The following is a 26,068-nucleotide window of genomic DNA, read 5'->3' on the forward strand; positions in this document are numbered from 1 at the left end:
GTTTACCTTGCCCTGGATATCCTGCCAAATTTGTTTTTTTTCTGTGTCTGGCACAGTGAGGGCTGCCTTGCCAAACAACTCATCATGGTGCTGACAGCACTCATCTGTTAGCACCTCCAACTCCTTCTCAGCAAACTTGAGCTTCCTTTTCCTGGAAGTGTCAGCCATGGTTGCTGGTGCTCTGTTAGCTGTGCTGCAGTTAAAAAGGGTGTGGTCCTCCCTCCTCTCAGGTGTATTTGTAAACTTCCTGGCTGTGATGTCATCATCATGTGCCAGGAAGTGTTTTCCTGAGTGTTCTGAAATGATTTCTAGAGTGTTCTGCAGCACCTGCTTTCAATTTGCAGCACAGTCGCAATTTGCGACACCCACTCATTGCAAGTCCGTTTTTTGCGCGGTCGCAAAAAGCGACCTCGCAAACATCGGACTCACTATCTGCGGTGCGACTCCGGGTGCGAGTCGCAAATTGTCCGCGCACTTTCTACCTGAATTGCAGTTAGCGACTCGCAAATTGCAAGTCACACATGCTCGCAATTTGCGTGTCGCTATTTTTTTTTACCTACATCTGGCCCTATGATACTATAATACTGGCTGCGGTTGGAGGAGATGCTAGAAAATTCTGGGATTCATCACCCATCATACGTTTATGTGTAGGAAATGTATTTATCTGATGAAATTACTTTTCTTTTCTAAACTCGAGCACTGGCTGAACAATTGGTTAAAAACTGGTATGTGAGTGTTACTGTGCTACCCATACTTCACTTTCTTGAGGAAGCTTTGGGGTGTGCAACCCACTACCTTGAGTGTTAAGTGATAAAGGGTGTACTTGATAATTTCAAATGGGTGCATCAGTGCTGTGGCATCAGGATGCCAGTGACGAACAACACCAGTTGTCATAGTAGGAAGTCAGTACCACAGCTACCCAGAACCCCAAGAAAAGATTCCCCAGTAAGCATGGCTAAGTAAATTAGGGCCAGATGTAGTAAGCCGTTTGCATGTCGCAAACTGCAAAAATCGCAGTTTGCGGCATGCAAACGGCCAAACGCGATGCTCATTCCCAAATTGCGAGTCGGTACCGACTCGCAATTTGGGAATGCGACTTGCAAATAGGAAGGGGTGTTCCCTTCCTATTTGCGACCTCATCGCAATTCAGAGTTGCTCTGTGACCGCGAATGCGGTCGCAAACCAACTCGCAGTTACCACCAGTGTCACACTGGTGGTAACTCATTCGCAAAAGGGAAGGGGTCCCCATGGGACCCCTTCCCCTTTGTGAATGTCGAAAAAAATATTTTTTCAGAGCAGGCAATGGTCCTATGGACCACTGCCTACTCTGAAAAAAACGAAACCAAATGGTTTCGGTTTAGTTTTTATTTTGCAACTCGTTTTCCTTTAAGGAAAACGGGCTGCAAAATGAAAAAAAAAAACTGCTTTTTTTATAAAGCAGTCACAGACATGGAGGTCTGCTGACTACAGCAGGCCACCATCCCTGTGAGTGCAGGGACTCGCTATGGGGTCGCAAAATGCGACCCACCTCATGAATATTGATGAGGTGGGTCTTTGCAACCCCATAGCGAGTCGCAGAAGGTGTCTGAGACACCATTCTGCATCCAATTTGCAACTTGCAAATTGCGAGTCGGTCAGACTCGCAATTTGCAAGTGGCAAAATTGGATTTTCCTACATCTGGCCCTAAGCTTATGAAAACCTGTACTTTAACCACGTTGCCAGAAGAAGAGTGAAAGAAATGTTACAGCCACTTTTCTGTTTTGTTGACTGGTTGGGACACTTTGCATTGCAACAAGAAGTCACATCCATGTGAGAAGACATTTATGTAGTTTCCACACAATTCAACAAACATTGTTACATTTGTGGGCACTACACCCATGCCCCGGTTTCAAAATACACTTTAGAATTGAATGTTCTCCTTTCTAATCGACTGGTTGCCCCTTTCATTACTTTGCGATTGCTGATCATTAATTGGTGGCTACTGATCAAAGGTCTGTGTATTCTGATTTTAAGTAGATGGCCCCTGTGATTATCATGGGGCTCTTGTGCGTTGGTCTGGAGCTATTTTTCAATAGATTGTGCTGCCTAGTCAAACATTTCTGGCTCCTGGCTATTAGTTTGGTGCTTCTAATCTTATGGAGTTGGCTCATGCTCGTTACATTCGTAGTGCTGTTTAGTTTTGTGGCATTTTATATTGATCTGTGGTCATGTTCACTGGTCTGTGTCCTTAATTCATCCGTTTGTGCCCATCATCATTTATTTATAGCTACTGCTCATTCTTCTGTGCCCCTATTTATTAAACGTTTGCTCTGTTAGTTAGATTGTAGCTGCTGGGCGTTAGTTTGCGTCTTATGACATGTGTCTGTGGCTTCTGTTTATTATTATATGACGCCTAACCACTGGCCACTAGTGCGTGGCTACTGTAGATTAGTCTGTGGCTCTTCTTCATTAGTTTCAGACTCCTGTTCATCAATTGAATACCGAGGCTCGGTTTGTTCCCCCCTAGTTATAAGCCCTTTGACTTTCGTTCTTGACATTTTGTCATTATTCTGTATCATTATTCTGTATTTTTGTTCATTTTTTATGGCCATTTTTATGGCGAGGTCGTTAGAATGTGTACGGCGCACATTAGGGCAAGTAGTTTCAAGAGTCCTGCCATTGGAGTTGTTTTCTAATATATTAGCTGTTTGTGAATGCACACCACCTTGGACTTCTGCATACACAACATGCCACTTCCCCACATAGAGGAGAATAAGTGTGAGGCAGCACCTGGGCCAGGGGGAAGGGTGACGCCACACATGTGGCCATGGGTCCTTACTTTCTGATATTTGGTTATATGTTTGATGCTTACAGTTGATTGTGGGCCCTGGTCACGGGCGTGCACCCTTTGGCCATACTTTGCAGGCTCTGCACTCTAGGACATCCCGAAAATGTGATGTAAACTGTCAGGACCTTCGATGACCTCAGTGGGAATCCCCTCTGCCCAGGGACCTGCCCGGCACTTGGGCATCTATGCCCTCTTGCACATTTATTGCTTCCGGTCCACAGCAGAGGCGGGCCTGCTCACAGGATCTGCCGGCACATTCTTTTCCTCACTGTTGGGTATAAATATAGCTCTTTTCACAGGAATCAGACAATAGTCATTGTGTGCTAAATAATTCAGACGCTCGCATGGTTAGCACAGCGCTATCTTGAGGTGAATAATCTATCGACCTTCGATCAGTCTGTAAATATACATTCCTTTCCACCCCAGGGAGGCCGAGGTGCCTGGTGTCTGAGCCAAGGGTGAGCTCGACCTTCAGTAGCAACCCACGACCCTGAGGTGAACAATGCGATTGGAGCCGTCCAGGCTCAGAGTGGACAATGAGGCTGGAAGCCTGCGGAGCCGCCGAGCGCAATGAGGCTGCAGAACTAAGGCTACAGGAAGGCTGGAGACCGGTAGAAACAGAGGTACAATGAAACCGGAAGCTTTCATCACCAGAAAGTGGGATGAGTCTGAAAACCTGCAGAGCCGCAGAGTGCAGTGAGGCTGGAGACTGGTAAAACCAGCTGTGCCACCCCAGTGTGTGCAATGTGGCTGGAAGGCAGCAGAGCCACAGAGTGCAATGAGGATGGGGACTGGTAGAAACAGATGTGCAACACCAAAGTGTTCAATGAGACTGGAAGCTTGCAGAGCCGCAGAGTGCAATGAGGCTGAAGACCGGTAGAAACAGATGCGAAGTGAAGCTGGAGTCCTGCAAACCCATAGTGTGCAATTGGCTGAAACCCTCCAGAATCCTTGTAAGGCATGATGCTGTAGTCCAGTGGGACCACAGTGTGCAATGAGTCTGTGGTCCGTTGGAAGAAGAGCGGGCAATTAGGCTGGAGCCCTTCAGCCTGTGCTAGACAGTGAGTCTGGATGCCTGTAAACCCAGAATGTGATGTGAAGCTGGATGACTGCAGACTCAGAGGGGCAGATTTAATAATATTTCATGCAACACAGCAAGGCAACTTACTGCATTGCGTTGTGTGGAAGAGATAGAGCAGAAATGCAATGTTTCTTCTAAAACATGGCACATTTCTGCTCTCTCTGAGAGCTGGCGCACGTTGTGCTGCCTGGCACCAACTCAAGTGCCCTTAGGCCATGCTGCAAGGGTGCAGACAGGATTGTTTTTATGCAGGAAGAACTATCTCCCTGCACAAAACCTGTCCTTGGAGGCATATTTGTCTATGAGTGCTGCAGAATGCAGCACACATGGAAACAGGAAGTAATGAAGAGAAATTAAGACATTTGTCCCTGTTATACCTCTGTAGTATCAGCACGCCATTTGTGGTGCAAACCCAGGTTACAAGTCTTTGTAAATCTGAGTTTACACCAAAATTCATGGGTGGATGAAATAGAATGCCCATGCTCCAGCCATGCAATCCCTACCCAATGCAAAGTAACATAACACAACGTTGCCTTGCATCACTCTGTATTAACTAAACCATGCAAAAGCATGCAAATCAAATTTGTGTGGCTTAATAAGTGGCAAAATGGCTTTTGCTTGGGACTGCATCACAAAAGTGTTGCAGACCTGATGCAAAATCATAGTAAAACTCGGCCAGAGTGTGTAAAAAAACCTGAATGCCTGTTGATCAGTGGTCTTCAAATGTTTTGATGCAGCGTCCCCCCAGTGGAAAAAAAATAATTGAGACCCCCCCAAATTTTTCACAATTATTCTATTTAAATATGTATACACATATTTAAACATTGCAATTAAGTTCTGTTACTGTTTTAAAAATGCATTCAAATACATGATGCCAAACATACTATTCGGGTCAGGCAGGACTTACTAACCTGTACAAGTATCCACAGCATGATTTATAGAAATGAGGGTGGGGGTTCTAAAGAGTATTTGGAGTCCCTTCTCTTTTGACACATACTCCCTGCTTGGATATAAATGGCAAAACATGTTAGTGAAGGCCCTTTACAAATCTGTTTCGTGCTGCTCATTTTTTCAGCTTAAAACAAAGCCCTATTTTTATCATAATGTTTTTCTTGGCCAGAGCCTGGCGCCAGCCACCCCCGGGGATCACTTGAGACCCCCCCTAGGTGGGGCCGCCTCCCACTTTGAAGAACCCTGCTGTAGGCCCAGAGTAGACAATGAGGCTATCATTCTTCAAGCCCAGTGTAAGTAATGAGGCCTGAGTCGTGGAGAATCAGAGATGGTAAAAATGTTGGAGGATAGCAGAACAACATTGTGCAAAGAGGCTGAGGTCTCTTAGAAAAAAAGTGGACAATGAGGCTGGAATCCTGCAGATCAAGGCGTCAATAGGCAAACATTCCGGACGTCTTTGTCTGCTTCTCAATATTTTCAGGGAAATTGAGCTCTTAAAGAAACATAACATAAAAATTTAGAACAAACACAAACCTCATGTGGTCTAATCTTATTCTCGACTCTGGTTCTCTATGTGGTCACTAGCCTTTCCCATAGGCACTTAAAGTTATTGTTTAGATATGTATCTGCCATGCATTTTTGCACTGAATTTATTGTTCACCACTGGTTTCCATCGCTTATGCTGAATGACATTCCAATCATTCACTAACCCTTTGGTGAAAAACATCTGATTTTACTCAGGAACTTCCCTACTTCTTCCTTACATCATACACTCTTGATCCGGAGCCCCCCAGTGCCATATCAAGAACTCTTATGTTTGAGCCTCCCAATCCTGTATTCCATCCTTTGTTTCTAAGCAGCTATCAACTGAAGTGCAGTTTTAACTAGTAGATTACAAGGACACCCAAAGTTTGCTCCTGCATAGTCTTGCATAGGTGCCGTTTTGCTAGTTATCGGGTGACTGCCGTTCAGTGGCATTTTTACTGTTCCCTTGAGGGGAGGTCTGTTAGCACAGTATGTCATAAGTGGGTCACAGATGATAATTTCCCACTGTGCAGTCTCATTACTCTCCACTGGGTCTATGTTTTTTAGCGCGTGTTTCCATTGCCCCCAGACCGAAGAAGAGCCATTTTGTTGCCCATGATCTGCAACCATCTTCCACGTCCTATTTATCTGGCCATAGGCTGTGGAATTCCCAAAATGCCCAAGAATGCTAGCATCAGATCAAGCTCGTTCTCAGCTCAGGCTACAAGCCCTGGGCATGCTCTGACTGCTATCACCAAGATTGTTAAGGAGTATCATTGCTATTTTGAGGCTAAACCGTGCTCCTTCTACCCATAACACAATACCCATTGGACTCTTAGGTCCAGTCCAGATGGAACTCTTCAATTCATTTTGAACTGCTGCACTTGAGTGTGATGCTCCAAATAACATGGAACTTTGGATGCTCATCTCTTCCTAACTTGGAGAAAACGAATTTGCATATTTTTTCAATCTGCTTATGCTTTCCCATAGCATTTGGTGTAGGGAGGCTTTCTTGAGCAGAAAATGCTTAGCAGGCACAGATGAAACTATTTACCTTGTATTAGCATTGTTCACCGCATGACTTTATGAAGTGAAATGAAAATATGTTGAGCATGTATCTGGCATGACTTTGGTACACAAGGCCCTATCTCACGTTCAGTTATTTTAAAATGTATTTTAACCAATTTGTATTGAGTTTCATGTTACTAATGCAAAAATATGTTTGAGCAATGGAATCGGTAAAGCATAATAAATCTCAACAGATTTGTCACTAGTATACATGTTTTGTACAATTACTTATGCGGCAGGAGTAATTGGTTCTTCATAGAAACACATTAAAGTCACAAACTGCAGGGCATAACAGTAGTAGCCAGTGACAATGAACTAATGTGTCTGAGGTTGCAGCCACACACCTTCTGGTGCTCCTTTGCCTTGACCGGCCCACTTAGGATTCCCTCAGGAGGGCACAGGCTTTAAAACATTGCTTCCATACCTCCTGGTGCCTGAGGTACCTGACAAGCGGGACAGGATAGAACCAGGCAATGGGGGGGCTACAGGGGTGGAGGGGAGGAGCTAGACCGAAGGCCAAGGGAACGCGATAGCCAATTATATACCACAACAAGCCCTATCTATTCAATGTCACGTTCAGTTACTATGCAAAGTATCGCCAAGAGTGGCTCACATAATGTTTGTAAAAACAACATCTACTGGGGAAAAAATAAGCACGTTTGCCCACTCCTATTGCTGTGCTTTTCCAGAATTTCATTTACGTCTTACACTTGGGTGCAAGCTCTCCAATGTGCTGATAGAAATCCTTCTATCATTGGACACTTGGTAAAACACACCAGTGTGAATCAAAAAAAATCGACACTAATCAATTATCTCTTTAAAATACACCCCTAGTGTCATTACATTTTTAGTAAAAATTTCACATTTAAAATGTAACTGTTAAAAAAGGTGCCATTTTGTGTCATTTCTAAGCTTAATTATCCCTTTATGATTGAAAATATGCATGTCTTTGGCCAAAAAGTTACAATTAAGCCTAAATTGTATTTTCACATTTATAAGTGTGATTTGATTTGTTGTTTTTGGACAGCGCCTCTTCAGAATGCCAGTAAAACATATAATCTCATGCACTGGATGCCATTTGAGTTTGGAATATAAATTAAAGAGCCCAGGATTACATATCTTCGTAATACAATTGATATATATATATATATATATATATATATATATATATATATATATATATATATAACAATATGTGTATAGGTACACAGCAAGTACGGAGATTTGTTAATTGTTTTGTATCATGTAAGTAATAATACTTAACATGCATTTATTGTTCTCTAAAAGTAATCCCTGGTGTCTAGTGGGTTTCGATTCCACCGAGGGCAGATCAGTCGAAAAAATGGCCGAGGCTAAAACACGGACACGCTTATGCCCCCCAGGGAGCGACCCTTGTTCAAGGGTTCGCTCCCCAAAATAAGCCTAAAACAGACCCTGGTGTCTAGTGGGTAGATTCCTGCTCCAGGATCGTGGGCCTCGCCCACTATCATAGAGCAGGAATCCACTCAAAACAGACACAGGGGGAAAGGAAAAACTCTTACCTTTCCCCCTGTGTCTGTTTTCCCCCCTCCAAACACCCCCCAGGAGAAGGACTCACCTGCTAGACTTCCAGCGCGTCCCTGGCAGCATTTGATGACATCAGCGAGCTGTGAGCACGCTGACGTCATCAGATTGCCGGGGGGGTCGGGGTGGAAGGGGAAGCGATTCCCCTTCCATCCCCAATGGAGGGTGTGGGCCAGGTGCAGGACGAGCTGGGCTAGTCCTCGGCACATGGTAATCGTGGCCAAGGGCGAGCCCAGCTCTTCCAAGGCACCCGAGGGGTTAAACTCATATTTATCTTTTCATTAGTAACATTTTGTTCTCTTAAATGTTCTAATATGGTCTGTTTTCTGGGCAACACAAAATCCCTCTTTTGCAGTACATATCATATTGGCTGAGAATACCAGTTTGAGTGAACAGAATCCACTGCTAGTTCCTATACTCCACCGATGTTTGTAATTCTCCTGAATTAGTGGTAAGGCAACTCTTACGCCTATTTGATGTTTTACTATCTATTGAGAAGCCGCTCCAATCGCCTCTCCGGTGGCTGTGTGGCAATTATGTTATCTATGAAGGCCAAGGTGCTAGGTTCCATCCCAGTCCGACCTAGTACTTCTCTCTTTTTCATTTCCACCAAGCATTTAAATTCAACATAATCCACTGGTAGTTCCTGTACTCCAATGATTTTTGTAGCTCTCCCGCTTTAGTGGTAAAGCAGCTCCTTTGCCTATTTGACCCTTAACTATCTATTGGGAAGCCACTCTGAACATCTCCCTTGTGGCTGTGTGGGTATTTCGTTACCAATTAAGGCCAAGGTGCCAGGTTTGATTCCTCATTCGACCAAGCAATTATTTTTTTTAATTTCCATTAGCATTTAAATTCAACAGAATATGTTCACTTCACTTATATGTCCGTTCCCTTCAAGGTCCAATTCACAGCTGACTTTCTCAGCATTATTGCCAACATTACTTATTCCAAATGACCCCAAAGCTGAATATATTTTCCACAGTTGTTTCTAATTGCTTTTTGCCCTCGGGCGAGCGTGAAGGTTGCCCTTTTTTCATAGGCTATTTATGGAGGGAGAGTCAGATCTGACTTTCTCTTGTATCTAGACTGATAATTAAGTACATACAATGTTCCACACTGTGGGACGATGCTGCCAGTCTACCCAGCTCCTATATCAAGGTAAAAAAGATAATTATTTCCTCTTAAACCTTCATTTGTTTATTTTCCATTAGGCTCATGAATACTTTGTCTTTTTTAGGTTACAAAAGCACAATTAGTCTACTCACAGAATTCAGCCCCTTTTTTCCAGATACCAATATTCTACATTCAGCTGAGGCCTTTACAATTCCCAATTGCTCCTATCGCCAGTACGTATATTATTTCAGATACCCCTTTTCTGTTTTGTTTCTTTACATCATAGAACACTCATTACTGATGGCTTTTTTGACTTGTCCGTAGGTCATTTTTGTCCTGATGAGACCCTAGTATCCAGCTTAAGGGGCGCAATGTCATTGACATGTTAATTAGGCAAGACCTCTTCTATTATGTTTTGTATTATCAACCAATGTATTGACAAGCATACTTTATAACTTAATAAGAGGTTGTCTTTGTGAGATACTCAAAGGATCACAGAATTACAAGCAATTTCTTTATTGCTTTAGGGTGTGGTCTCTTTCTCACTTGGGGATCACTTTTTTAACTATCATCTTTTGTTTATTTTCTTAAAGTATGATTATAGAAATGATTCACCATTATATGTTAATGCAGGTTTCAAACCATTAAAAACATGGTTTTTACACATGTGTTGGTACTGGATTTAGTGTAGCTCTTTTGAAAGATTCTACATAGATGACTTTTGTCTTCATTTAAGAAATGTTGTATGAGTAAACAAGTAGCAGGATTTTTCAGCTATAATATTTAAACCAATTGAAAATGAGTTTCACATGGACATGTTTTTTGTGATAGTTATACTGAGCTTCACATGGACATTCTGGGTTGCTCTTGTATTTGTTTCGTTTTTTTTCATAGAACCCCTGGTGGGCCAGGTCCCAGGGGCATTAAAGATTTTGGTGGTCATTACAACATTGGCGGTAAAAGCCGCTTACCGCCGTGCAGAAGACCGCCAACACACCGCCGCGGCCGCGGTAAACCGCCACAGTCAATTCAATTCAATTCAAAGAAGCTTTATTGCGGCTACAAGAGCCAAAAAAGCGCGAGCAGTAATAAATACAAATAAATACACATAATAAAATTACAGGTAAATATAATGATAAAAGGGAGTAAAAGATAAGATAAAATGGAAAAAGTGAAATAAAAATGGAATAAAATGAAATAAAATGAAATGCGCTGCGCTGCGCAGGATGTTGGGACAGTCTTATTTGGAGTCTTTGTCCAGAAGAGTTTTCCCTCTGACAAGCCAACTAGCTCCGAGGAATTTGGCGATGGCGATCACTAGCGTTGGCCTGGTGTCTGATCTGAGGATTCGCAGGGCTAGCGCAGAGCAGCGTACTCCCAGTAGTCTGCATGCCGGGGCCAGCCATTTCCTACGGGGGGCGGTATACGCGGGGCATGCAAAAAGGAGGTGAGGGAGATTCTCGACGGGGGCTTTGCAAGCTGGGCATGCGGTAGATTCATTGTGTGACCAGCTGCTGGTGAAAAGTCTTAATGGGAGTGTTCCAATGCGGAGCTGGAAGTACAGTTTCCTTTCCCTTGGGGCCGTGATTAGGTCCCAAAAAGCTTCGTACTTGCATGACTCTTTTAGGTTGGCAAAGTCACAAGATAATGCAGTGTGGAGTGCAGCCCTTGTGTCTTCGTAGTTGGCCATTTGCCAGTATAGTTTATTTAGTTTGCTTTTCGAGGGAAAGACTGACGTGGCTGGTGAGTTCCAGAGATCATCGAGCCCGAGTGAGTATAGTAAATCCTTGATGCATCGTAGCCAGGGGATTCTGTGAAGATGGTCGGCTTTTAGGATGACCTGTAGAGCTTCAGTGAAGATGTCGAGCTCCGGAGTGGTCCAGAGACGCCGCCAGTACAGCAGAGGTCGCAGGCGGGCTTTGTGACCAATGCGTTTGATGCCGAGATCCTTGAAAAGAGGGAACAGTGGGGTGCTTAGCGGAAGGGATACAAGGTTTCTTAGGAAGTTGTTTTCAGCGGTGGTTAGGTCTTGGGTTTTGGTATAGCCCCAAAGTTCAGCCCCGTAAAGCGCTGAGGAAACGGCCTGGGCTTCGTATAACTGTAATGCTGGGCGAATTGGTTTTGTGTGTGAGAGGTGGAAGTTTTTTAGCAGAGCCCCAGTTGTTTGTCTTAATTTAAGGGCTTGTTTTCCTATGTGTGGCTTCCAGGACATGTTGTCAGTGAGTGTTATGCCCAGGTAGCTGAAAATGCCCACCTTCTCAAGTGAGGAGCCCTCTAAAGTAAACTTCCCTTTGAAAGATCTGTGGGGATTAAGGGTCATTAGTTTTGTTTTCGAGGCGTTTATTTCGAGTCCCTGTGATGAGCAGAAATGCTCGAAGCACGCAAGGAGTTTCCTTAGACCACTGGGGGTCTTGGATATCAAAAGAGTGTCATCGGCAAAAAGTAAGACTGGGATTTTTTGTGTGCCAAGTGAAGGTGCGTCAGCCTGCAGTCTGAGGAGGGAGGGGACAATTTCATTGATATACAGGGAAAAGAGGGTCGGGGCAAGTACGCAACCTTGCCGCACACCCTGGGAAACGTGGATTCTATCAGTTAGTTGGCCCTTGTTGCCCCACCTGACTTGTGCGTAGTTGCCCTCGTGGAGTCGTATCAAAATGGCAAGGATGTGCTCCGGGATTCCCATCCGAGAGAGAGTGACCCAAAGTTTGTTGCGAGGTACTAGGTCAAAAGCAGATTTGAGGTCCACAAAAGCTACATAGAGGCTGCCTTTACCAATGAACACTGTTTTCCAATATAATAATAGGAATCTGAGGGCTTGATCGGTGGTGGAAATCTTCTTTCGGAAACCGGCTTGGAGGGGGCTAAGGATATCGTGGTCAGTCATCCATTCTTCGATCTTTCCTAGGAGGCAGTGGCAGAAGACTTTTTGGACACAGTCAATTAGACTAATAGGTCTATAGTTACAGGGAAGAGATCTGTCGCCCTTTTTAAAGATTGGAATAACAATAGCCGCTTTCCAAGAGTCGGGAATTGGCGCCCCAGATGCTATTGCGTTAGCTAGAATGGTGAGGTATCTTGACCAGGATGCTAGGTCTGTTGAGAATAGGTCTGCTGGGACGCAGTCTGATCCAGGGGCCCTGCCGCATTTTAAAGTGCTTAGAGAGTAGGTTATATCACTTTGATGGAACAGCAGGGGTGCTGCGGTGGTGGGTGCTAATGAGTGAATTAGGAGGGGGCCCGTACAAACAGAGGTGGGGCTATCATGATCAGGGGAGTACAGACTACTAAAGTGAACTATCCAGTCTCTTGGGGCAATGTTGGTTGTAATGACCAAACCACTAGGTTCTGGGCCTCGCGCTGCCAAGGACCAGAACAGACTATAATTCCTCTCGCGCACAGCGTCGCTGAGTGCTGTCCACCATTTGATATCTTGATCACGCTTGGCTATGCGTATTGCAGATTTATAGGACTTCCTAGCTACGCGGATGGCGGTGGGGTCCTTGGATTTAATGGCTTGAACTAGGCCCTTGTTTAGGGACCGACACGTTTTGTTGAACCAGCGGTGCCTGCCTTTGGGTCGTTTATCGTCGTGGGCAGGGGGTACTGAGAAGTGAGCTGCGATATCCCTAAAGCAGGAGGTGTGGATTGAGCTTATTTCCTGGTGGGGAGTTGCAGAACCTGCCTCTAGGTCCATTAGTGTGGATTTGAGGGTGTTATTGGCAGCGTTGATGAGTGCGGGCCGAGCCACGATCTTGTCCCATTTTAAGTGTCTTTTATTGTTGGCCAGGCTAATACCCTCGGGTGCTACTGCTGCGGAGTTAGACGTGGCTGGGAGGTTACCTAGGGCTAATATGTGGACAGAGAGAGGGTTGTGATCACTTTCAGTCCTTTCGATGATCGTCATATCGATAACTAGAGGCCATAATCTTATATCGAATAGGCAATAATCGATTCTGCCGGTGTGGTTGGTTTTGTTGTACGTGTGACTACCATTGGTGTCTGAATTGGTTCTGCCATTTAGCGCCCTGAGCCCAAACTCCATGGTCAGTGATTTGACCTGAATAGCGACCGACGTCCATCTCTTGATGGGTGGGATTGACAGGGCGGGGATAGACCAGGCTTGATCTTCCTCGCTGTTGGACCTGAGATCATCCCAGTCAAGGGGTTCGAATGTGACGTTGAAGTCCCCAGCCACAATGGTTTTGTGATGGCGGGGATAAGTTTGTAAAAGGGCTACGAGGGCGCAAAGGGTTTTGGAGACTTGACCCCCCCTGACCCCTCGAGTGTAGATATTAAAGATGTTCACCACAGAGTCAGTCCCAAAGGATAGACGAAGGCCTAACAGGTCAGGAGAGACGGTAGGTAGCTGTGATATGTGGCAGCTAAGTGATGTTTTGATCCAGATTGTCAGGCCCCCTGAGGGCCTGCCTCTCGTACTGGCCACAGCGGGGATGTGGAAATTTGTGTAGCCTGTTCGGAAAAGTGGATCGAGTGACCATGTTTCCTGGAGGAGGCATATGTCATGTTCGTCAATAAAGGAGGAAAAGGATGGGAGGGGAAGAATAGATTTCAGACCTGCCACGTTCCATGAAACAAGTCACACCCCAGATTGTGGCTGAGTTATCCTTTCTAAATGCCTGGGGATTGTAAGGTTGGCTGTCGGGGGTTGGTCTGGCAGATGTGGTTGAGTGAGCAGAGATGGGTTGATACCAATGTTTGCCCGTGAGGCTTGCGGTGGTTGGTGATGTTCCTCTGATGGAACTGGCCTGGTCCTGGTCCAGGAAGTGCTTGCAGGCCTAGGCAGCAGCACTTGGTTTGGTGGGCAATGTGCCTGCAAGATGGAAGGAGCGTCGTTGTCATGATTGTTCAGTGGACCGAAAGTGGTCTCGGTGTCATGGGTGGAGGAGAAAGTACAAGGACAGACAGCGGTGGGGTGAAAGGAGGATCTGGGGGTGGTAGATGTTAGAAGGTTGCAAGGTTTGCCTGCGCAGAATTTAGGGGAGGCTGTGAGTCAATCATATTTACCAAGAGAGGATAGGTTTTCTGCTGGGTGGTAACTCGAGCACTCCTCGTGGAGCATGGGTGGCCTGGGGTGTTTAAACTGGATGCGTGAGTGTGCTGGTGGGCTTGTTCTTGCCTCTAGGGCCACCAAATTGTTCACCATGGTCCTGTTCTTGAGTGTCAGTTTCAGGATATCAAAGTGAGTACCCGGGTCTGGCCATAGTACTATATTAATTAAGTCCTCGCGTATTATGGATCGGCAGCCTCTAACATGGCGAATCTAATGGATTGCCTTGTTTTTGATAGAGTCTGCCCCTTCCTTGCGTGTCATTGTGGTTAACTTGGGAACGTTAACCATTAGAACTATATTACCTAAATGGGACTGATCAGTGGCAGGTTGTGCAGAGTATTTTGAGGCAGTGTTGCTCATGGGTTTGGGGGTTTTATGATAGATGTCTAGTGGGTTTCCTATGCCTGAATTGTAGAAAGAGGGTGTCTGGTAAGAGTTTGTGGTCTTTTCTCCGATGGGGTGAGGACCGACGTAGCTAGAAGCTGAGGAGTTGGGCGGGTTTGTTGTGATGCCTGATAGGGTTGGGTTTTGGGCAAGGTTAGTGGTGGTCGTGTTATTTGCGTGGGTTAGCTGTTTTACTATTGCAAGTAGGGAGTTAACCATATGCTTGAGTTCTGTGACTTCCTTCCTTAGAACATGTATGCATTCAATATGCTGTGGGGTTACAAGAGGAAAGTGCACATTGGTTGCTGCTGGCCCATCTGCCAGGGTGTCTGGGTTGGTGTCGTCGTGTGATTCAGGGATGTTGGTTAAGGGATTGAAACGGTTACTGAGCTGGATGGAATCATTGGTGGCAAGTGGTGGGTCTTCTGCAGGAGAGGGGGTGGTATGGGTTATAACATTCCTACTTTCGCCCACCCCTGTAGTGTCACTGACTTGTTGCCCACGTTTCACAAAAATCTCAGCGATTTTCGTGGGACCGTCCTTCCTGTTAATTGAAGGGGCCCTCCCCCCAGTTTCAATAGAAATGTTTCCCTGGGGGCTAGTTAGTATTCCATTGCATTCGCCCAGGATAGAGTCGATTCTATCCATGACGCAGTTGCTAGCTGCATGCTTATGCCTTTTTCGCTTGGCTTTTAGCACTACCCCGGCCCCTGCCTCTATTGCTTTCCTTTTGACCATCTGGTGTTGGTGTAGGTGCAAGGTTGAACGATAAGGTGTCAGATTTAGTGGAGCAGCTGACTGGGGACACAGAGTTGACAATAGCAAATGGGACTAAGTCCAATATGGCCTTCTTGGGTGATAGATGTCAGGATGGTGGCCCAGCCCAGCCTCTGTCGGCCGCTGGCGGGCGCAGGCTGGGCCCGCCCTTGGCCCGGGCTTTGCCCGGGCGCGTCCTGCGCGGCGGGAGCGCGAAAGTGTTTTTAAAGGGCTCCTGCCCCTCCACTGGCCTCACAGCGCTTCCCGCGACGGCGGGAGCGCGAAAGTGTTTTTAAAGGGCTCCTGCCCCTCCACTGGCCTCACAGCGCTTCCCGCGACGGCGGGAGCGCGAAGACGATTTAAAGGGCTCCTGCCCCTCCACTGGCCTCACAGCGCTTCCCGCGACGGCGGGAGCGCGAAAGTGTTTTTAAAAGGCTCCTGCCCCTCCACTGGCCTCACAGCGCTTCCCGCGACGGCGGGAGCGCGAAGACGATTTAAAGGGCTCCTGCCCCTCCACTGGCCTCACAGCGCTTCCCGCGACGGCGGGAGCGTGAAAGTGTTTTTAAAGGGCTCCTGCCCCTCCACTGGCCTCACAGCGCTTCCCGCGACGGCGGGAGCGCGAAGACGATTTAAAGGGCTCCTGCCCCTCCACTGGCCTCACAGCGCTTCCCGCGACGGCGGGAGCGAGAAAGTGTTTTAAAAGTGTTTTTAAAGGGCTCCTGCCCCTCCACTGGCCTCACAGCGCTTCCCGCGACGGCGGGAGCGCGAAAGTGTTTTTAAAGGGCTCCTGCCCCTCCACTGGCCTCACAGCGCTTCCAGCGACGGCGGGAGCGCGAAGACGATTTAAAGGGCTCCTGCCCCTCCACTGGCCTCACAGCGCTTCCCGCGACGGCGGGAGCGCAAAAGTGTTTTTAAAGGGCTCCTGCCCCTCCACTGGCCTCACAGCGCTTCCCGCGACGGCGTGAGCGCGAAGACGATTTAAAGGGCTCCTGCCCCTCTACTGGCCTCACATCGCTTCCCGCGACGGCGGGAGCGCAAAAGTGTTTTTAAAGGGCTCCTGCCCCTTCACTGGCCTCACAGCGCTTCCCGTGACGGCGGGAGCGCGAAAGTGTTTTTAAAAGGCTCCTGCCCCTCCACTGGCCTCACAGCGCTTCCCGCGACGGCGGGAGCGCGAAGACGATTTAAAGGGCTCCTGCCCCTCCACTGGCCTCACAGCGCTTCACGCGACGGCGGGAGCGCGAAAGTGTTTTTAAAGGGCTCCTGCCCCTCCACTGGCCTCACAGCGCTTCCCGCGACGGCGGGAGCGCGAAAGTGTTTTTAAAGGGCTCCTGCCCATCCACTGGCCTCACAGCGCTTCTGGCGACGGCGGGAGCGCGAAGACGATTTAAAGGGCTCCTGCCCCTCCACTGGCCTCACAGCGCTTCCCGCGACGGCGGGAGCGCGAAAGTGTTTTAAAAGTGTTTTTAAAGGGCTCCTGCCCCTCCACTGGCCTCACAGCGCTTCCCGCGACGGCGGGAGCGCGAAAGTGTTTTTAAAGGGCTCCTGCCCCTCCACTGGCCTCACAGCGCTTCCCGCGACGGCGGGAGCGCGAAGACGATTTAAAGGGCACCTGCCCCTCCACTGGCCTCACAGCGCTTCCCGCGACGGCGGGAGTGCGAAAGTGTTTTTAAAGGGCTCCTGCCCCTCCACTGGCCTCACAGCGCTTCCCGCGACGGCGGGAGCGCGAAGACGATTTAAAGGGCTCCTGCCCCTCCACTGGCCTCACAGCGCTTCCCGCGACGGCGGGAGCGCGAAAGTGTTTTTAAAGGGCTCCTGCCCCTCCACTGGCCTCACAGCGCTTCCCGCGACGGCGGGAGCGCGAAGACGATTTAAAGGGCTCCTGCCCCTCCACTGGCCTCACAGCGCTTCCCGCGACGGCGGGAGCGCGAAAGTGTTTTTAAAGGGCTCCTGCCCCTTCACTAGCCTCACAGTGCTTCCCGCCACAGTCATTATGACCCACAACTCGGAAACCGCCAAAATACAGACACCCACAGAAGTCCGCCACACCAAAGGCCAGCGATAAACTGTCGATAACCAAACCGACACCGTCATGCCAACAGAAATACGCCCATACTATCACGGCACACAAATCCACGTGGCGGTCTTTCAACCGCGGTATCCCATTAGCGGTACACACCGCCGCGCTCAAAATACACACACTCCTCCAAACACAGCCACATTGGACAAATCCAAATACACACACCTGATACACATACAAACACCACTCCCACACACCCAATACAATATAAAACGCACACCCACATCACCCACAAACCCCAACCACAAAAAAATCATGACGACGCACAGAGAGAGAGACCATATAGAAGAATCGAGCACCCAGACGCACATATTACCATCACCCACACAAATACCACGCACTTCACACAACACACCAATACACATCACCACACTTATCACCACACATTCCACCCCACACATCACCTACACCACCCCATGGCACCGCAAAGACACCCCAGGTTTTCGGAGGAGGAACTCAGGGTCATGGTGGAGGAAATCATCCGGGTAGAGCCACAGCTATTCGGAGCACAGGTGCAGCAGACGTCCATTGCAAGGAAGATGGAGCTATGGAGCAGAATAGTCGACAGGGTCAACGCAGTGGGACAGCACCCAAGAAATCGGGATGACATCAGGAAGAGGTGGAATGACCTACGGGGGAAGGTGCGTTCCGTGGTATCCAGACACCGGATTGCAGTGCAGAAGACTGGCGGCGGACCCCCACCTCCTCCCCCAGAATTTACGACATGGGAGGAGCAGGTCTTGGCGATCCTGCATCCTGAGGGCCTCGGCGGAGTATCTGGAGGAATGGACTCTGGTAAGTCACATCTTCACTACTTCATCCCCCCTACCCCCCCTGCATGCCAACACATACCCCCACCCTCAGCCTCACCCCTATCACTCCTACTGCTTGCAAATGTCCCACCATCACAACCCACCCATCCCAACACCAAGCCCTGCATGCGATCACAAAGCATGGACACCCATCACCAAAGCATGCCCACTGCACATACCCATACCCCCCCCAAACCACCAACACAAAAGCCCCCACACAGGAATGCAAGCACTGGGGGACACGGGCACCCACCCATTGCACACCATTCCACACACAGATGCAATAATCATGCTTTTATACCCCTGCAGGACCCCTACGCAACGTCACCACACAGGAGGGTCCACAAATGTCCACCCCCCCCAGAAGAGGCCCACAGTGATGACAGCAGCTCTGTCGACCTGGATCTAGATGACCAGCCCGGCCCATCGGGGACCTCGGGACAGTCGGTTCCCCTCACATAGCCAGAGGCCACTCCAGACCTACCCCCCTCTGGAAACCCCAGCACAGCACCCACCCAGCGGGCCCACACCTCTGTCTCCAGGACACGTCAAGCAGCGGTGTATTCACCACTACAGGGCACCCAGGTTAACCCACCACCCCAACAACAACAGGGACCTGGGGGCAGTGGCAGTGGCAGTGGGCACACGGTCCAGGGGACAGAGGCCCAGGGAAACAGGGGAACTGGGAGGGCTGCTGTGCGACAGGGTGGGGACAGGCCCAGGCCCAGGGAACCCACTCTCCACGAGGCCCTCTCCTCCATCATGGGAGCATACCACCACTCCCAGGAGACGATGGCTACGGTACTGGCCAAGTTTCAGGAGACCCAGCGCATGCAGGAGGAACAGTATTTGGGCTTCAGGGAGGAACTCAGAACCATCAGCTCCGCCCTGGGCACCATCTTAGGGGTGCTGAATCTGGTAGTGACCACTTTGAGGGACACTGTGGCACCACAAAGGGCACCTGACCCTAGCATGGACCAAGAACTGCCCACCATCTCCGCCGGCGCTAGTGGACAGGAGGCACCGCCACAGGACCAACAGGCCACCAGCACCCCACCCCCTGCAGAAGGAGAACCACACCGCAAGCGGTCCCAGAGATCCAGGAAGAGGACAGAGTAAGATGCCAAGACCCCCGCCAAGAAAGGATACCACCCTGATAGTCATCCCCCTGTCCCACTTTGTCACCCTGTCCATCCTTAAACTGCCCCAGCTCCACTTCCCAGACCCATTTGGACAATGCACCTGTGAGACTAATAGACTGGACTCTGCCATGAACATTCCTCCACCATCACCCCTCACCTATTTACAACCCCCATCCAATATTTTGCACCTTAATAAACACCGTTTTGCAAAAACAATCAGGAGTCTGTCTGTGAATGTGAATATATTTATCTGTAATTACAGTGCCAAAATGCTTATTTACATTGTGATGCCAACATACCAATGTCACACAGCTGTAGTCCATGGGGGAAACAAGGAGATGTCACACTGTGGCACCCAGATCTCTGAAATCGTAAGGGAAAGTGACAACTCAGTTACCATACACTGGGTGAAAAGGACAGACAGTACAGAGGTAGTAGTGTTTAAGTACATGTAGTAGGCCGGTTTGTATTCTTACCTCTGTTCATTGGAAATATTGCAGTATCACCGTGTTCCTGTTGTCTATGTTGTCTTCTTCGTCTTCCTCCTCTTCACTCTCCACAGGCTCCACAGCTGCTACAACACCACCATCTGGACCATCCTCCTGCAGAAAAGGCACCTGGCGACGCAAAGCCTGGTTGTGCAGCATACAGCAGGCCACGATGATCTGGCACACCTTCTTTGGTGAGTAGAATAGGGATCCACCTGTCATATGGAGGCACCTGAACCTGGCCTTCAGGAGGCCGAAGGTCCGCTCAATCACCCTCCTAGTTCGCCCATGGGCCTCATTGTGGCGTACCTCTGCCCTAGTCCTGGGATTCCTCACTGGGGTCAGTAGCCATGACAGGTTGGGGTAACCAGAGTCACCAATTAGCTACACACGGTGCCTCTGGAGCTGACCCATCACATAAGGGATGCTGCTATTCCGCAGGATGTAGGCTCCATGCACTGAGCCAGGGAACATGGAATTCACATGGGAGATGTACTGGTCTGCCAAACATACCATCTGGACATTCATGGAATGATAATTCTTCCGGTTTCTGTACACCTGTTCACTCCTGTGGGTGGGGGCCAAAGCCACATGGGTCCCATCAATGGCACCTATGATGTTGGGGATATGTCCAAGGGCATAGAAGTCACCTTTCACTGTAGCCAAATCCTCCACCTCAGGGAAAACGATGTAGCTCCGCATGTGTTTCAGCAGGGCAGACAACACTCTGGACAACACGTTGGAAAACATAGGCTGGGACCACCCTGATGCTATGGCCACTGTTGTTTGAAATGACCCACTTGCTAGGAAATGGAGTACTGACAGCACCTGCACTTGAGGGGGGATTCCTGTGGGATGGCGGATGGGTGACATCAGGTCTGGCTCCAGCTGGGCACACAGTTCCAGAATAGTGGCACGGTCAAGCCTGTATGTCAGGATGAGATGTCTCTCCTCCATTGTCGACAGGTCCACCAGCGGTCTGTACACCGGAGGATGCCGCCATCTCCTCACATGTCCCAGCGGACGGTGCCTATGAAGGACAACTGCGACCACAGAGTCAAACATCCCAGAGGTACGTAACCCCAGCTTTAAAAAAACACGGATCTTAACCCATCGAATGGCTTGTATGAGTGTGGATGCAAGGCCTAGGTATGTGTGACGCAGTACAAAAAGTAAGGCATGTGGGCCCCTGAAATGGCGGCTGACTGACCTGTAAAGTGTGACAATGGGATGTGAGGTAACTGCACTGGCGTTGTATACCGTGGCGGTAGGCGGTCGAAGACCGCGGCGCAATGCTGCATTGGTTAACATTGGACCCTATGGGTCTCAGGAGCCAATGACGATGTGCGCCGGCGGTCGCGGTACGCACCGCCGCGGACGTGACCGCCATTTTCTCTCTGTTAATTCACTCGATACCTGATCTTCGACAGGAGAGGACCTACACTGCAAGTGCTGCTGTGACCTCGGTCTGGAAGGGACAATGGCTTATGCGACTGGGGAAAGGGCCCCTGCCTTCACATCGGAGGAGTTGGAGAAGCTTGTGGATGGGGTCCTCCTCCAGTACGCGCTACTCTACGGTCCTCCAGACAAACAGGTAAATACACTGGGAGCATGCTGTATGGGCTATGCCTGTGTTGAGTGTGGTGGATGAAAGATGGGGGGGGGGAGAGATTGAGGCATGCTTGAAACGACGGTGAGTGCATGTGCCACATGGCAAGGGTAGGGATGGTGCAGAAGGTAATTACTTTTCTTCTCCCCCTGTACATTTCATATAGGTCAGCGCCCACCAGAAGACGGATATTTGGCTTGCCATCGCCAAGGACGTCCGGACCCTGGGGGTCCACCACAGACGGGGCACCCACTGCTGGAAGAGATGGGAGAACATTCGCCGCTGGAGCAGGAAGACGGCGGAAGCTCAGCTGGGGATGGCCTCCCAACGTGGTCTTCCTGTTCATGTGTGCATTAGCATCATCAGGCGGAGGAGCAGTGGCACCGGAGCACGAGGGAGCTGCATCCCACATGGCCATGGAGGGCCACACAACCGACTCTGAGAACGCCAGTGGGACGGAGGGCGAGGGGAGCTCCACGGCGGGGACACGAGCGGACATTAGTGGATCGGAGTCGTCCTCTGATGGGAGCTCCCTTGTGGTGGCGGCAACATCTCTGCCCCCGCAAAGACAGGTACAGCCGCCACCCCCCGCACCAGCACCGCCCTCCCAGCAGCCCCTCAGCGTTTGCCCCGTGCCCGCTCACCCAGGAAGCTGGGCATCTCCTTTGCCCCAGGCACCTCAGGCCCTGCCCTAGTCACCCCTGCTGCCCTCAGTGAGGAGGCCATTGACCTCCTCAGGTCCCTCACTGTTGGGCAGTCTACCATTTTGAATGCCATCCAGGGTGTAGAAAGGGAAGTGCACCAAACTAATGCATACCTGGAGGGCATTCATTCTGGTCAGGCTGCCCTTCATCGAACCCTGCAATCTCTGGCCTCAGCACAGATGGCAGCCATTGTCCCTGTGTCTAGCCTCCCCCTCCAACTTCCTCCACCCAGACCCAATCCCCTGTACCTCTGCCTATCCCAAGCACACCATCAGACCAGCCTGCACACACCTCAACACCCAAGGGCAGCTCACGCAGACATAAGCACCACACATCCCACAGGCAGTCACACAAGCAACATCCACATACAGACATACCAACATCCACTGCCTCCACTGTGTCCCCCTCCTCCACGTCTCCCTCCTCCCTGCCAGTCTTGTCTCCACTCACACCTGCATGCACAGCATCTTCAGCCACTTCGTCCCTCAGCAGCACACACACCAGAACACCCCGCACATGTGCACTCACCACCCCCACTGCCATTTACACGTCCCCTGTGTCCTCTCCCAGTGTGTCTGTGCCGCCCCCTCCCAAGATACACAAACGCAGGCAGCCACCCACCCAACAGCCATCCACCTCATGACAGCCTACAGCCCAGGCACCTGCACCCAAAGCTACCCCACTTACACCTCCTACAACCACAACCTCTTCCTCCACTCCCATACCCACTACACCTACCCGTCCCACTGCTCCCAAAAAATGTTTCCTGTCCAAACTTAACCTCTTTCCCTCAACTCCCCCACCCCGTCCATGTCATAGGCCCAGAGCTAGCACCTCAGCCACTACATCACCGGGCCCGGTGGTGCATGTCGTTCATGGACACTGGAGTGCACCGCCCACCAGGGCAGCCAGTCTGGTACGGAGCCACAGCACAGCCAGCCCCCCCCCCTCAGAAACATCCAAAAATTGACAGTGCACAGCGGCAGAGGGTAAAGACACCAGGGACCAAAACCCCTAGCAGGGCTCCAGGCGGGAGTGTCGAGGCAGCTGGGACACCGGCCAAGGTGGGGAAGGGCCCCTGGAGAGCAGGAAAGGCTGGGAAGGGCAGCACGCCTGACAACACCGCCATCAGCCCAGCTGGCCAGGAGGGCCCCGCAAGCCCCATCCCAGCTGACCAGGAGGCCACCAAAAGCCCCAGCACAGCTGCCCAGGAGGCCACCAAAAGCCCCAGCACAGCTGCCCAGGAGGGCCCCGGCACCCACAGGACAGGTGGGCAGGAGGGCCCGCCAGGCCCAAGCCAGATGGCACATGAGCACCCCGGCATGGGCAGCACCGCTGAACAGGGGACCGCCATCTCATGCACCGCTGAACAGGGCACGGCTATCCCAAGCACCGCTGAACAGGGGACCGCCATCTCAAGCACCGCTGAACAGGGCACGGCTATCCCAAGCACCGCTGAACAGGGGACCGCCATCTCAAGCACCGCTGAACAGGGCATGGCTATCCCAAGCACCGCTGAACAGGGGACCGCCATCTCACGCACCGCTGGCCCATAAGCGGCAGGGGTAGTGCCGCATCTATGTCGGACAGGGCTGCACGATGCACTCTGGGCACCAGGCCCCCCCCCGAACCAGTGGAGACATGCATCCACTACCTCATTCCTGCACAGGAAGAAGCACTCTGGCCAACAGGCACCCTCCAGAAACAGTGGAGACTGTTATCCACTTGAGAGACTGTGGCTTTGCACTCCCCAGGATGGAACAGTGGGAAACCCACCCACTGTAGAGACTTGAGAGACTGTGGCTTTGCACTCCCCAGGATGGAACAGTGGGAAACCTACCCACTGTAGAGACTTGAGAGACTGTGGCTTTGCACTCCCCAGGATGGAACAGTGGGCATGGAGCCCCCTCGTGGATCTGGCGTGGTGCACTCATCCGATTGAGGTGCCCCCCCTTCCCTTCCCCCTGAGGTGCCTGTAGTTTTGCTATCTGATGCCCCTGCAGTGTTCTCTCCGTTGAGATCACATATCCGGTGTGGGCTTTGCCCATGTTTTTTGGGCCCAGTGGTCCACGGACAATGCCTGGTACAATGCCTGGACTTGTGAATTTGGTGTATATAATAGTTTGTAGTGTGTATATATTTTTGATTGCTGTATTTCAATATATTTCAATGGTTACAGTAATTTCCTTTTGTCTTTGCATTCTTCCAGGGGTCTGGGGGGTGTAACTGTGATGTATAGATATGCATTAGTGTGTGTGTTGTAGTGGGTGAGGGTGGGGGTGGGGGTGTTGCGTGTGTATGTCACTGTTTTTTCCCTCCCCCCTTCCCTGTGTCGTAGGTGCAGTACTCACCGTGGTCTTCGCCGCCGGCGTTCGTGCTCCTGGTAGAGGAGCAAGAAGATGAAGGCTGGGAAAATGTGAAGCTCTGGTTCCATGACGTCCTCGTTCCTCGTGGAGTGTGTAGAGGTGAGCGTTTTTCCTTCGGGATTCCCGTTTCCGCCGTGTTTTTATCCACGGTGAATCCGCCCCGGAAAAGGTGGCGGATTGGCTTGTCATAATAGTGTGGGCGGTACTTTGTCTCCAGCCTGTCTGTTGGCGGTGACCGCCGTGCTGTTTGTTTGTACCGCCGTGGCGGTCAGAGTGTTACAGTTGCTGTCTTTGTTGGCGGTTTCTGCCACAGTCGTGATTCCAAATTTTTTACCGCCGGCCTGTTGGCGGTCTTACCGCCGCTTTAACACCGACCGCCAGGGTTGTAATGACCACCATAATGTTGTTTTTCCCTAGAGAACGATGTTCTCACAGGTCAGCCCGGTGGGAACAGTGCTACGGTATTAGTCTAGGCTCCCTTATGTTGCAGAGACCAATATTGTAGCACAACAGCACCCTCAGAATGCGCCTGTCTACAAAGCGGACAGTGTGCATTCTGAGGTTGCTGGGCAGGGGGCCCCTGCACTGCTCATGACATGGTTGTGAGCAGTACAGGGGCACCCCTGCTGCCCCCAGTACTTCCTTTCTGCCAGCCTTTTCATGGTGGTTAAACCGCCATGTAAAGGCTGGCGGAAAGGGGACTCATGGTCAGCACAGCAGCACTAAACTCAGTGCCGCCGTGGCTGACCACAAGTCTGACTGCTGTCAGCCCATCGGGAACCATGTTCCTGGCAGGGACGGTGGTCCAACCGCCAGGGTCATAATGTGGTGGTCAGACCACCTGGAATGTGACAGTCCGACCCCTACCGTGAGGCTGGCGGTCTCAAGACCGACAGTCTCTTAGTGAGGCCTCAACTCACCTAATATCACCAGGCCCATTTCAGACAGCCCTCTCTGCTCTGCTTAGCTGGTTTTTCAAACATAACACAGATCGCAAAAACCGAGGGATCAATTAGCCATGTTTTCTGCAGGCATATGATTCCAAAGTCCCCAAACACTGTAAAAAGTCTAGGACATGCAATATCCTTTGAAAACCAGCAATATCCCATAAAGCTATGTTTATGAAACATCAAAGGCCAAATAAGGATTTGTGTCAGTTGGTGAGAAAACAGAACACCCCTTCCCTTTGTCAGCACTCCAACCTTTGATTACTTGCCTTTACAACTCACCCCAATCTTCCCAAATCATATGCAAGTCCTTCAGGAGACTGATTGACTGCAGTTGGTATTGACTTGCGTGCACCTACCTTAATCGAGATCCAGATCCTATACAATACTGAGGCAAAGGTTAGGGGGACCCCTAGCTGCCTTTATCTGCCCATTTCCCAAAAATCCTCCCAACAGTCAGATTTTTTTTTGTTTATATCAATAAAGGGAAAGAGAAGAATCAGGTAGAGTGAGTTAATCAATAAGGTAATTAGAACCTCTACCTAATCTCTATTTCAGCCCTTATCTCTCACCCCTGCTC

The sequence above is a fragment of the Pleurodeles waltl genome, chromosome 6 (genome assembly GCF_031143425.1).
Source record: "Pleurodeles waltl isolate 20211129_DDA chromosome 6, aPleWal1.hap1.20221129, whole genome shotgun sequence".
In the NCBI taxonomy this organism is placed as follows: Eukaryota; Metazoa; Chordata; class Amphibia; order Caudata; family Salamandridae; genus Pleurodeles; species Pleurodeles waltl.